Here is a 14,265-nt window from a genome sequence, read left to right on the forward strand (position 1 = left end):
TGAAGCTCCAGATCCCTTCAGTCCACAGGAGCATTAATGAGCATAAGGGGCAGTAACTCAGAGTGCTTAAGAGTGTCTAATGGCATCGCACTTAGGAGGCTGGCAATGGTCTATGTGGCTAACAGTGATGCTTCCCACACGGATGGAGACCTGGGGAAACCATGGCTCCAGGAAGCATTTGGAGCATCAGGTGGGAGGAGCATCAAACCCCACATTGTAAAGTCATTATCTCACAAGAGAGTAGTTTTTTCCTCGATCTGTATCTAAATACGAGGTTAAAATGAGTGCTGGGTGGAGAAGGGAGCACACAACATTTAAGTCATTTATAGTTTACATTTTTACTGCACAGCAGAGATCGGCATCCATTTTCCATCTGCAATTAGAAGACGAAGCAGTCTGCCAAGCCTCTGTGTAAATTGTGCCTATTAAAAGAGTCTATGTCGTGCAATGATTGATCAGCACCAAGGATTTATTCACTGAGCTAACAGCAGTTTTTACTTTTGCCATTACCCAGGGTGATACATAACAATTTAGATAATGCACCCGGACAGACACATTTATAACCCTGGTGTCAGAGTCCTGCCTTGGAGGCTGGTGAGCCTAGGGGGAGGAGGAGATGCTGTTAGTGGTCAGACCAGAGAGCCCAGAGCCTGTCCAGCCTTGGGTCTGCCATCCCAGGACAGGGTATAATGGGAAGGCATGGGGAGAGAACTGCTGCCTGGTGCCTTAGCAGCGCACTGAGCTTGTCTACAGACAGGTCTCCCTCGCTCTCCTTATCTGTTAGTGGGAATAACACAGCTGTTGCAGGGATAGAAAGGGGGAGGTGGGAAGCTAAGACGAGAGGCATCGTGGTAGGTTTAGAGGTTGCAGTATTCATAAATGCATCTGTGTGCATGCAGGAGCGTTCCACCTGGGTACACACACATACATGGAACCCTCTCTCCATCCCTCCTGCACAAGCAATACATTTCGTCCCTTTAGCACAGGGTCCTCTCAAGGAGTCACCAGATAGTGTTTAACACCCATGCTGCGTTCTGGTGACAGGTACTGAACGTTTGCTTCTCAGCATTAGCAGCCTGCTCCTTGTGTCAGCAGGATCCTGGGTAATAGACCTCAGCAGGGGAACATGCCAGGCAAGGCACTCCTGATGGCTGTCCAGTGGGAGACAAGCCTCGTGGAGACACAGATGAGCTCCACGCACTCCCCGGGGACTCAACCAGTGCTCACCACCGCTAGTTGCTCCCATCTCCCAGATCTGTACTCCCTGGGCATCTCCCCCAGAAGATCCCAGAGGTTCTGCCCAATTGGACACGCCCCATAGAACATTCATCACCTTCCCTGACCCATTGCCTTCGTCTGCACCATCAGGCACTAGCATCCCCTGTGTACCCAAGCCAGAAAGTGAACCCACTCTGACTCTCATGAACTGGGTCCTGATTCCTTTTAGGGTTATTCTGCCTAAATATCTCTCCACTCTGGCCTCTCCTTTCCATCCCCACTGCCGCCACAAAATGTGCCACATCCCACCCAGATAAGTACACTTGTCCCCTCACCCCAATCTCCCTACACACAATCTGACCCGCCCAGCCCCTTTCGAAAATGCAAACCCAATCATGTGTTTCCTCTGCTTTAGACTCTTCACTGACTCTTGCCAAAATCAGCTTTGCCTGGAAATATGTCTGACAAACATTACTTAAAAATACCCAACGATACCATCTGTATTATTCTGGGTTTTCCAGAGAAGCAGAACCAATAAAATGTGTGTGGTAAGAAAGAGCGAGAGAAAAGGAGAGATTTAATTTTAGAAACCAGGCTCCTGTGATTATGGTGACTCAAGGAAGAGCCCAGGTTGTAGTTCAAGTTCAAGGGACACTGTCTGACAGGAGTCCTTCTTACCCAGGAGAGGTCGATCTTGATTCTATTAAGGCCTTCAAATGACTGGATGAGGCCCACCCACATTACAGAAGGTAACCTGCGTTACGCAAAGTCTACTGATTTAAGTGTTAATAACGTCTAAAACACACCTCATAAAAACATTCAAAATGATGATGAGCACCTTGGCCCAGTTAAGAGGACACATGAAATTAACCATCACACCATCTTTTTTTAATAATAATGGGTCTGGGGCTTTGGGCAGCAAAGAGGCTTATCTCCCTCCTGCATGACCAGTGCTGACTCCTCTGAGTGGTTTGAAGCAGAGGAAGCCAGATCTTTAGAGCTGAGGTGACTCCCAGGATCATCTGCTTAGAATCTCTCTTGAAGCAATGGGAAGAGGGGCCCAGCATCAAGGTCCCATATATGTGTAATAATCCATTAACTGGGAAGGCAAGATGTGCTGTGCATCCAATCAGTAAGTATTTAAAATGTGAGTAACATTAGAGAAGATGTAAGTTGAGCAACCCCTACAATGCAGTATTTACCAATGCGTACTTGCTGAGCGGAACCCAATACCTACTGAGTGCCAGGCCCTGTGCTGTACATGTGACACAGTCATGTGTGCGGTGTGTGTGTGTGTGTGTGTGTGTGTGTGTGTGTGTGTGTGGACTTGGGGCGGATGAATGAGGATGATGAAGGGAACCAGCCCCTAAGATCCCTCCCCAACTTGGAAACGCAGCTGTTTACACACAAACCATGTCTTACTCTGCAGATGAACACCAGAGGCACATGGAAATGACCCACTGGAGGTCACACTGCACTAAGTGGGAGCTCGGCCTTGAAACTGAGCTAACCTACAAACTACCCACTGTTTTCTACCCTTTTCCTCCCATGTTCCTCCTCAGAGACCCTCAAGGGAGGCAGAGATATACAATCTGCCTTATGCAGCAGGCTGTGGTCCTAGAAGAGGGCACGCCTTGGGCTTGTTCAGATCCAATGCCTTCCTAGCTGCTATGCAAGTTTCTAAGGACAGCCAGCCCCTGTGCTCAAGAGGAACTTCCATCAGCAGAGACTGCTATAATATTGCTGCTCCTGGAGTATGGCAAAATGCCTCCCCTCAGGCCTGAGGATTCATTTAAAGGAGCAACAAGTGGGTTTACATCTGACGATTAGGTAAAAATGAATTAGAAGCATTATGTCACATTAAAAGCATCTTCCAGATGCATAAACATGGCGACCACAGCTGATCACTCAGCCACTACAATGAGAGGTAAGAAGAGAATAATATTTCTCTTTTAAAATGTGGAGAAAATGGGTACCCTGAAGTTGTGCCTTATAATTTTTGTTCCATTTCTGAGACTCAAAAGAACAATGAGAACACATGGACACAGGGAGGGGAGCACTACACACTGGGGTCAGGTGGGGGGAAATAGGGGAGGGACGGGGGGGGGTGGGAAGCTGGGGAGGGATAGCAGGGGGAGAAATGCCAGATGTAGGTGATGGGGAGAAAGGCAGCAGATCACACTGCCAGGTGTGTTCCTATGCAACAATTTTGCATGTTCTTCACATGTACCCCAAAACCTAAAATGCAATAAAATAAATAAATGGGAAAAAAAAAAAAAAAAAGCTAATTCCAAAAAAAAAAAAAAAAAAAGAACAAAGCCCTCTATTCCTTTCTTCCTTAGAAACAAAAATAGACTATACTGGTCTGGTCTGCAGAGGCACCAAGATGATATCTTCCTCCACTGTCAGACTTATTTAGGAAAAACAATCTCTGGCATAGGCCAAGTGCTCATGAATACTCCAGGATGAGGCAACAAAGCCGCTCCAGGCCCTGGCAGGGCCGCACCTCAGGACACTGACCTGTGCACATGCAGGTCCAAGCAAAGGCCTGAGTCAGGCCTGTGGCCAGCTTCTGCTTGTGCAGGAGGCTCTAAAATGAAGAAATCATACTCCAGGTCTCCTTCCACTTTGTTGCCTCCCCTCATCTTGGAAAGGAGTTACTCCACTCCAAGGGTTGAAAGGCTAACGGGCTTCACTGCCCACCTCAATCCCACATAGTGCCTTGGGCCTACTTGATTTCCACTGTATGCACGGTCCTGGAGATGTGCATTCAGTGGAACCCAGCTAGGCTCAAGAGATGTGCCTGGAGATGGAGGGGCACTTGGCTCAGCTCAGGCTCCCAAAGAACTTTGCATGGGGCTGGTGGGACCAATGTTGAAACCACATAGTCAACGCTCCTGGAAGGTCAGTGGCAGGTGTTATCTCAGCATCCCTAGATCCAGGTCCAGCCCTTTGCAGGCCTTCCTCTCTGTGGCTATGTCTATCCAACCCATACTCCTTGCTTTCAAAACCCTTCAGTGACCACCCCTCTGACCAGCACTTCCCAACCTGCCTGTGTCACAGCATGCATAGGAAACCATGACCTCTGTGTGGTGCAGCAGCTTAAACAGGAGGCTGTTTTTGCCTGGAGACTTACCTGCCCAGGCTCAGGCCATCTCCAGGGCTGAGAGGTCAAGCCAGCACATATGTCATCAGCTGAGAGCACACTAATAGGACTTCCAGACATGTAACAAGATCCATAATGAGCCATACAACTACATGGGACCAGGACACACCACAAGCACATAACTGAAACACAGCTACCATGAAAGAGCACTCTAACTGCATGTGCTGCTCTCTGATATTCTATTCTAACCTACAACTGATTCTTGAACAACTCACGGGTTAGGGACACCGACATCCTCTGTGCAGTTAAAAATCAGTGTACAACTTCTGACTCCCCCAAAACTTAATGACTAATAGCTTACTTGTGACTGGAAGTTTACTGATAACATAAAAAGTTGATTAATAGATATATTTTATATATTGATCATATATCTTTTTCTTAATTTGTTGATATTTTTAGGCTACATGGTTCATCTGTGAGTTGTTTCAAATTGTCACAAATCTTCAAAAAAAATGTTCCAATATATTCATTGAATAAAAAATTTTCATATAAATGGGTGCTCACAGTTCAAACCCATGTTATTCAAGAGTCAATTCCTCTTCTATTCCTATCCTAGCACGTTTGATCTTTTCTCAAATTTTAGTTCTATCTTATTAAATTGAATGTATAACCACTCAATAGGTCTTGAGTCACAGTGAAAATAACTGGTCTGCCAGATTTCTTGGCCTGGCAGACTGAGGGGTTGTAAGCCAGTCTCGGTCCTCCCATTTCTTTGCTTTTCTTTCTTTCTTTTTCTTTTTTTTCTTTTTTTTTTTTTTTTTTTTTTTTTGTGTGTGTGTGTGTGTGTGTGTGTGTGGCATGATCTCAGCTCATTGCAACTTCTGCCTCCTGAATTCAAGCAATTCTGCTATCTTAACCTCCCGAGGAGCTGGGATTACAGGCGCATGCCACCATGCCCTGCTAATTTTTGTATTTTCAGTAGAGACAGGGTTTCACCATATTGGTCAAGCTGGTCTTGAACTCCTGACCTCAGGTGATCCACCTGCCTTGTTCTCCCAAAGTGCTGGGATTATAGACGTGAGCCACTGTGCCCGGCCAGCCCTCCTTGTTTCTTCTAACCTCCTTTGCTGCAGTAAGCTTCAGCTCCTAGAGCTCTTAAAAGGCCCAAGCTTTCATCTCCCACCCACCCCACAGCCATGCCTCTGCACACGTCACTACCCTGTCTAGGGAGCCCTGTCCATTTCTGCACCTGTGTAACAGGCTAAGTCCCCTGTAGAATGACTACACACTGCTTATCAGGCTGCCCCTCTAGGCTGAGGCTGCACTCTTCAGGGCAGTGACGTGACTTTCTCAGCTTTGTGTCTCAGAAAGGCCTAGCCTAGGGCAGATACTGCCAACGTTGCTGAGCAGGTACCAAATGGGAAACTAAGAGAGAAAGTCAATTGCAATGGCATAGGAGGGAAAGTAGCCAGAAAGGTGGAGCAGAGGCTGACAGCCTGCTTTTTCCTGGAGTCCTTCCCTTCCTGACCAGAACAGTCATTACCATAATCATAAGAGCAACTGCTCTAGGCAGACAGGTCTGATCATCAGGCCCTAGGCCCAGTTTCCACAGTCCTGCTTCTGAGCCACTCAAATAAACAGGTAAATCAAACTCATCATGTCCAAAACTATTGATCTTTCCAACCAACACTGTTCCTCCCACTAGGTTGACAGAAATCCCATTCTTCCATTTCTCGGCCCCAAACCTTGGAGTCCTTCTTGCTTCTTTCTTCTCTCACACTATTTATCCAATCTGCCAGGAACTTCTGTTGACTAATCTCTAGTGAACACCCAGATTCTGGCTTTTGTTTTGCAATATCCCTACTCCTGTGACCCTCATCCAAGCACTGTCATCTCTCCCTCAGGGGACAGGATCAACCTCTTCCCTCCTTCTCCTAGTTGATCATCATCACAGTGTTGGGGGCAGTTCTCCATGGCATTTGTCCTGAACCATCTCATCAAGGATGTTTACACATAAACGCCTTGGGAGGGAGGTGTATACTCTGTATCCTCTTCCTGGACAGACAGCAAATTGTTTCCCAAGCAGGATCATAAAGATACTGACTTACTCCACGGCAAAATTAGGGCAGATTTGCTAATAGTCCCTTGTAAGAGTAGGGGTTTCCTAAGATCAGAGTTCCTCAGTGTGACACAGACCCACTGGGCTGCTCCAAATCGCCCCCGTGGGACTCAAAGAGCAAGGGGAATGGTTGTGAACAAGAGACTCACGCTGTCTGCTGTGTTGTGGTCACAAAGTCCTTTGTCTCTGACCAGGAGTCCCATGTCTCTGCTAGCATCTGTGAAACTGCAGCAGGCCAACCATCAGCTTGTAAACAGAACTTTCACAGTTCTTGATACACAGGAGCTAAAGATCTCATTTCGTATCTAAGGCAGATCAAGTTCCTCCTTTACTCAAAATCCTACAATCACTCCCATCTCAGAGAAAAATCCAAAGTTCTTAGGATGGCCACTGAACCCCGAATGATCACTCCCACCCTCCCACATACCCTGCCATCCCATCCCGTCTCTGACCCCATCTCCTGCTCCTCTCCTCATTTCTCACTCTGCTCCAGCCACATGGGCCTCCCTGCTGTTCCTCAGACATGATGGGTGCAGGTCCTACTGTGGACCTTTATACTTGCTGCTCTGTTTGTGGGATGCTCCTTCCCGCACACCTACTTGGCCCACTCCCTTGTCTTCTTCTGTCTTTGTTCAACATCACCTTCTTACTGAGCTTGAACCATCTATTAAAAATTGCATCCTGGCTGGGTGCAGTGGCCCATGCCTGGAATCTCAACACTTTGAGAGGCCAAGGTGGGTGGATTACTTGAGGCCAGGAGTTTGAGACCAGCCTGGCCAATATAATGAAACCCTGTCTCCACTAGAAATATAAAAATTAGCCAGGCATGGTAGCGCGCTTGTAATCCCAGCTATTGCAGAGACTGAGGCATGAGAATCACTTGAACCCGGGAGGTAGAGGTTGCAGTGAACCAAGATAACACCACTGCACTCCAGCCGGGGTGACAGAGTGAGGCTCTGTCTGAAAAACAAATAAATTAATAAATGAATTAATAAAATAAAACAAAATTGCATCCTCCCTGCCATCACAGGCTCTCAACATTACTTCTGTAATTCTGGGCTCCCCAAAGGGCAACACTGACCTTGTCTCAGTTCCACCTATGGCGATGGCAGGCCAATAGGTCAGCAGCAGACCTGAGGTCCTTTTGGCTCTGGAATTGGGCAATGGCATCAAGGAATACATCAGTAGTCAGAAGGAAGCAGCTTTCTGTTCAGAAAGAAGCCAGAACACAGGGAACAACGGATGCCTGGCACAGTTGGTTTAACATCCACATCCCCTGGGGAGCTGCAGAAATGCCTGGGGAGGAGGATGCGACACAGGCCTGAGCTCTGACCAGTCAGGTAAAAGAACATTTCAACTGCAGTGATGTGGGCATTCCACAGGCGGAGGCTGCCCCCACCTCTAATGCTGGCTGGTAACATCTGGAAGAGTCAGCTTATGTATTCAACTAGCACATTTCTATAGCGTCTTCTTTTTTTTTTTTAGTTATGGTTTTTAGTTTGGTGATTATGACAGGCCTGCTTTGCTATTTATGTTTCTGATTATTTTTGGTGTTTTGCAATTTGATTTTCTTAAATTAAAACTTGAGATCTAAGCATTGGATTTTCTGTGATGTAGCATTGTGTGTTCATATATGCAGTTTATATATTTGGATCGCGAAAGCCTCAGAAAAGAGACATTTCAGCATTTGGCACCCAAACGGCCTTATTTCCATATCACCCACATGTGTCCCTGTCTCCACGCACTGCTTTCGATTCCCACACTCCCAGCTCCGGATCCCTGTGAGCCAAAACAAAGAGCCGGAACAAGCAATGAGGCCCTCCCTCAATGCCACGCTCTGCTGTCACCACATGTGGCTGGGACAGGACAGCATAGGCTGCAGGCTTCATCGCCCCCAGTCCAGGGCTCCAGAGCTGCGGGCCTTCCTGGGCTTTCTCTCACTCACAATTAGATTCATGGATTCCCAAAAAGGCTCTCTGACATGTTTCCGGGTTTAATTCCCAGCATACAGAAAGTACATAATAACTGTTTGCCTGAAGAGACCTAGTTTTCCTACTGGTTCTGTGACCCCACCACATTCTCCCTGGTGGATGATGCTTTCCTGAGGTGGGTCTCTCTCCCTGTAGCTGCTCCTTGGCTCATCCATTCACTGAGCAGGCCCTCCTCCCTTGGCCTCCATCATACTGACACTTCCCCTGGCTCCCTCCTGCTGCCTGGGCTAAGACAGCCTTCTTCCTCTAAAGCTGCTGTCACCCATGGTTGTAACAGCCACTCTCATGTCTCTATGTCCAGCCACACCTCCAGGCTGCCTTTCCAGTACCAGTGCTGTTTCTATTCAGATACACCTTGAAATTTCAGGCTCATCAGTTTCCCTCTAAAGTCCCTCCTGCTTTCTGACCTTCCTCACTGTGGCACCTTCCATGCTTCTGGCACCCAGGCCTACCCAACAGGGTCTATGGATCTTGCTCTAGCTCACCCTATGCTCATTTCCTACCCTTCTTACTTGCCTGCCTCACTGTGGAGGCTGCGAAAACTAATGACTCTCCTTCCGTGCAGCTGGGAGAGTTGAAGAGATGCAGTTCTGCCTATGAGTTAGAAAGAGAAATCCACTGGGGAGTCTGGGAAAAGCTTTTGCTGGTCACCGCTCTTCCTTGAGTCACCTTTACCCTTCTTCCCCACAACACTGATGCATTATCTGGGGCCGCTACAACAGTCCTGACACCGTGGGGCATAGCAAATACACAGGCTAAGAGTCCAAGGCTGGAAGAGAATGCTGGGGACTTTGATGACATCACCACCAAGCTCTGGACAGCCTGTCCTGGAAGATAAATACATGTTTTTATTGAATTTTCTGCTGCTTGCAGTGAAAGCATCCTTACTGATACACATGGCAATATTCTGCATGTCTTCTCTCTCTGCTCCCTCCCCTTCTCACACACAGCTTCTTACTCAGTTGCTATCACCTCTTGCCCTCTCCCTTCCCTCCTTCCTTCTCTTGGCATTCTCTGTGAAAGTGCTTTTTGAGCACTGCAGCATGGAGAGCTCCCAGGCCAGGTTCCTCCCCTCCATCTTCCTTGTGCACCTTACTCAAGAAGTACCCAGCCTTGTCACCTCCAGCCAGTCTGCTTTGCCTTCTTCAGAGTTTCCTGCATACCTCCAGCACAATAGAATCTCAGGTTTTTTCCAGTGAACTATTGCAATGGTTTTCAGATCTCCCAGAGGCTTCCCTGGCCTCAATTTCCTGACTAGGACCATTCTGCACCCCAGATCTGGGGTCCTCTCCCTCACATCCCCACTCTCACCCCACACCCACTGCCTGTCACTGGGACCCTGGGATCAGTACTTCAGTCCCACTCCCAGACACTTACCCTTCCTGCCAGAACTCAACAAAACTCTGATGCAAAGGGATAGCAGCCAGGAAAAAGGTCCCAGTAGCCAAACCATTTAGGAAGAACCAGGCTTATGTTAGGACACAGGAGCCAAACAGTCCTGAGGGGAATCGTCAGAAGGATGAGGCCGGGGAGAGATAACCACTTATTAAGTATATGTTATACACTACCAAGCCCTGGGCCAGGTGGCATCTGTGTATTCTCTCATTTTAAAATGCACATTTGAGATGCTTTACAGAGAATAGATTCTGAGGTTTAGAAAGATTCAGCAGTTGGTCTGAAGTCACATAGCACATACTGGGCGGGCTGGTCATCTGAGGTAGAGAAAAATGAAGTTGGAAGAGCTCATGGTCTGCAGGTCAAGGTTTCATGTCCTGGAAGAAAGAGACTAGCCATCACCCCCTACCCTTTGCTGCTGGCTCCTCAGCTTTGCTGAGACCACTTCCTAAAGCAAGAAATCCACCAAAACTCCAGCAGAGGAGCTGTGACAGACCTGACTCTGACACCACCATACTTGTCATTGTGCAGACAAATCGCCAATCAAGGGTTATAGGCTCCTGAAAACATTGCTCCCTAAACAGCCTTCTAGGTTAACAGCACCATGGCTCAAGCTCAGAGGCCTCTGGGGCGGGTCCCTGGGTCTTCCCTGGAGGGCCTGTGGAAGCAACCTGCCTGCTGAGGCCAGCAACCTTTTCATGCTCTGACTGTGGTGACATGCCGCTTTGCAGGTGGCTAGGAGGACTGCCCTCTGCCCCAGCTCAGATTCCACCCCTTCTTGCTGAGGCTCACTGTAGCCCCTAGAACACACAAGCCATTCAAGTACATCTGAGGCATAAAGACAAACGGACTACCAGATCTAGAATATAAAAGGGCCCTACTTGTTTAAATTATTTTATAATTGCCAAAGTACTTTCATATCTATTATTTCACTGGATCCTCACAACAATAAATCCAGTGTGACTTTTCAAATCTTTTACATGAACATCATCATCAACAACAAAACAAAGCTCCAGGAGGTCTGACATGCTGAAGACCTCACAAAAACTGGGGAGTGCAGTGGATGGTGGGAGCAATCAATTTAGTCTTCTTCTCCTTCCTTCTGGTCTCCTGTGGGATGCAGTGTCCAGAGGACATCATAACCCTGGGCACAGTAGGAGGTTTGGGGAGGAACCTGTGACCCTAGTCAGGCCATTCGAAGTCCTCCATAAAATGACTGATGAAATTATCTGGAAAGAGCAAGATGTAAATCTGGAACAGGTGGGCCATCCCTCTGATCAGAGAGGAGCACCTGGTAGGTAACAAGGTTGGCTTAGAGAAAAGCCAGCTTTAGAAATGCAATGATGAATTTCTGGGAGCATGGAACACACAAATCCAGCCATGCCTGAAGCCACTTCTACCTCTGGAATTTTAAGTTACAGGAGTCAATATTTTCTCATTTATGACAGAAAGAGTCTTCACACCAACACAAAGAATAAAACCAACACCTCCTAGTTCATGGCAAGGTAAAGAAATCTCCCGAAAGATAGAAATGAAAATCAAAGACAAGCAGAAGTTTCCTACCACAAACAGTTACTTTTATTCATTCAACAAATATTTATGGGCCAAGCACCATGCAAATTGGTTGGAAAGACAGTATAAGCCAAAGAGAGAGGATCCTTGTAGTCAGTGATCTTAATAGAACAGAAGTGTTGGTGTTATGGATGACTGCGGGTGGCAACAGTAATAATACAAACCTAGTGTGAGGGAGGGCCAGGAAAGACATTCTCAGAATGTCACATTTAAATTGAAACTGAAGGACAATCAAATGTGAGCCTTGTGAAGCAATGTCTGGACAAGGGCCACAGCGTGGGTGAAGACCCATTGCTGAGACAGCAATTTCAGTATGAGTGACTCATGAGTACTGATGCACTTTTGTGGGAGTGATACATCTCCTTTTGTAGTTTGGAAATAAATACATGTGAAAATCTTTCCAAACTGATCAGATAAGCATGCAAAGAAATATTTACAAGAAACTTTGTTGCAGCAATTTTTATAACAACAAAAATTTATAACAGCAGAAACTTAAAAATAACAAGATATGCCAACACAAACTTACCACTGAAAAGCACTTTAAAAGACAGTGTAAACATACATTTACTGACTTGGAAAGATATACACATCTAGAAGAAATGAACAGGTTCCAAAGAATATGGATAGGATGATTCCATGTATTGAGTACCAAATAGGAATTCAATAAATATTTATTGAATAAGTGGCAAATAAATATATCTGAACAGATGAACACCAAATAAAATGATCACATTCATTATTTCTAGGTGAAGGGATTATTGGTGATTTTAAATTCTTTTCTGAATTTGTTTATCGGAACTATCTAATTTTCTTTTGTAAAATGCCCATGAATTACTTGCACAATAAAAAGGAATAAAAAAGAAAATCTATTCAAAGCAGGCAATGACTTACCAAGGTCAGTTTTAAAGATCAACACTTGGAATCAGGAAATGGGACGTCAGGAAAGAACAGAAAATAGCATGGGTGGATAAGTACAATAGATAGGAAATATTCCTCCTATAAACATTATGAAGAAAGAAATCTTTCTTCAATGTCACAGCCAAAATTTGTCCAACACAAGTCCACTCCATGTTTATTATTTATTCAGCTATCTGTAACACTGCACATTAGTTAAACATTAGTAAAGGAAAACATTTACATTGATGCAAAAATAAAGTCAACAAGGCTTCTGTTTGTATGAGGCCAAAAAATTGCATTAAAAAAGTCTTTGTAAGCCAAACATCTAAATATTTGAGAAAGTCTGTAAAACAAATGCTATTTGGATCAATTTCTGGTGGGACTGATTGTATTGTCCATGTTTCTCTGATGTGTTAGCATAATGGAGAATGTGGCTTCCAACAATCAAGCCAGTAGCTGGGCACAAACACAGCCAGCTCCGTCATTGCCATCACTGGAAACATGTGCTGGGCAAGTAATACAACTGACTCTTTGATTGCCTCCTGGAGCCAAATTGTAATCCTCTGATTGTTCATATTAGATAAATTCTGTTAACTTTGAAACTCTGGAAGCCCTAATGGAGGCAAAGCATTGGCTCTGATCCAGGCAGAGTTGAATAAAGCAGACAGCAGGTGCTGTGGAGAGCTGGCCAAATGGTGGGAACTGGGCCCCAGAGGACCCCCATACATTGCAAAAACAGCTGCCTGTCTCCCACATAGCCTCCCAGGCCCTGCACAAGCAGCATGCCTCCTGCTTTCTTGGGCTTTTCTCACCTACCAGGCTGCGGCCTTCTTACTCAGCCCAGCATGGAAGGTGTTCAGTGCAGGCTGAAGAAGTCAAGAAAGGCAGGCTGCAGGAGCAGAGGTGACCTGAGCCTTGGAATACTGGCCAAAGGGAAAAGGATGCCAAGGGCAATGACACCAGGGACAATACTGCCAGGAGCATGATCACTCGGGCCATGCGATGGCCTAGGGCAATCAGACAGCTCACAGCTATTCCCTTAAGGAAGCATGGGACACTCAGGGGACAAATTCAAAGACTTGGGAAAGAAGAGACATCATCACCTCCCAGAACCATGCTCCCAACACTATTCACTCTGAAATCAGCCATTTACATGTAGTTATTCCCACTGGAATATGAACTACTGAAGCTAGGGCTACATCTTACTAGACTTGGCATCACTGCAGCTGGCACAGCATTGAACCAAGAGTCTTCACTCAATAACTGTTGGCAGTTCAATGAGTAGATGAATGCATAAAACAGCAAATTACATCTAATCTAAAGGCTAGTTCTAGATCGGCATGTGCTGTGAAAATCATGAATAGTTCAAGTTACCTCCAGGAAATCCCTTGGATTTCCCAGAAGGTACATAGAGAATCAGCCAACATCTCTCCTCCACCACTGGACAAGGTCAGTGGTTCTCTGCTGAATGCCAGAGGAAGGGGCTCACATAAAGTTAACATGCACAATCTCAGTACACACACACAAGTAACAAACACAAGGAGGTCACTCAGCTTTGCAAGGTACTCACACTCTAGTAGGTACATGGGAACTGAGACCCACCAAGAGGAGATCCAGACCGAGCCTCCCACCGTCCCCTGGCATGCTCACTCAGAGTGGAATGGTGGATGGAACCCCCAGCACTATTTAAACCATCTTCTTTTTCTTCTTTTCAAAGTTGCTGGTAGCACAGAAAAATGAATGAATTAAATTCATATTTCATGGGACTCAACTGCATTCCTGTAATCGGATTACCATAAACTCATAATGAAAAGGGAACAGGATGGGGGAAGGGGAAAGGCTGCGCCATTAAAATACAGCCCTGGACAGCAGATCCCATTGGCACCCCTTATACCTGTGCTAAGCACACCAGCTGCCAGCACACCTGCCTCTCCTGACCCCCTGGCCCTGTTTCCACACCATCTAAT

At 46.3% G+C, this 14,265-nt stretch overlaps 1 protein-coding gene across 1 annotated transcript in view; it reads right to left on the reverse strand.

Annotated features, from left to right (window-relative positions):
• Window positions 1-14,265, reverse strand: part of CLSTN2 (calsyntenin 2) — a 657,536-nt gene that overhangs the window by 567,686 nt on the left and 75,585 nt on the right. The gene's annotated exons all lie outside the window — the stretch shown is intronic.

This window comes from Sapajus apella, unplaced genomic scaffold, assembly GCF_009761245.1.
Source record: "Sapajus apella isolate SASKATOON/1434 unplaced genomic scaffold, GSC_monkey_1.0 scaffold4, whole genome shotgun sequence".
NCBI classification, from domain to species: domain Eukaryota; kingdom Metazoa; phylum Chordata; class Mammalia; order Primates; family Cebidae; genus Sapajus; species Sapajus apella.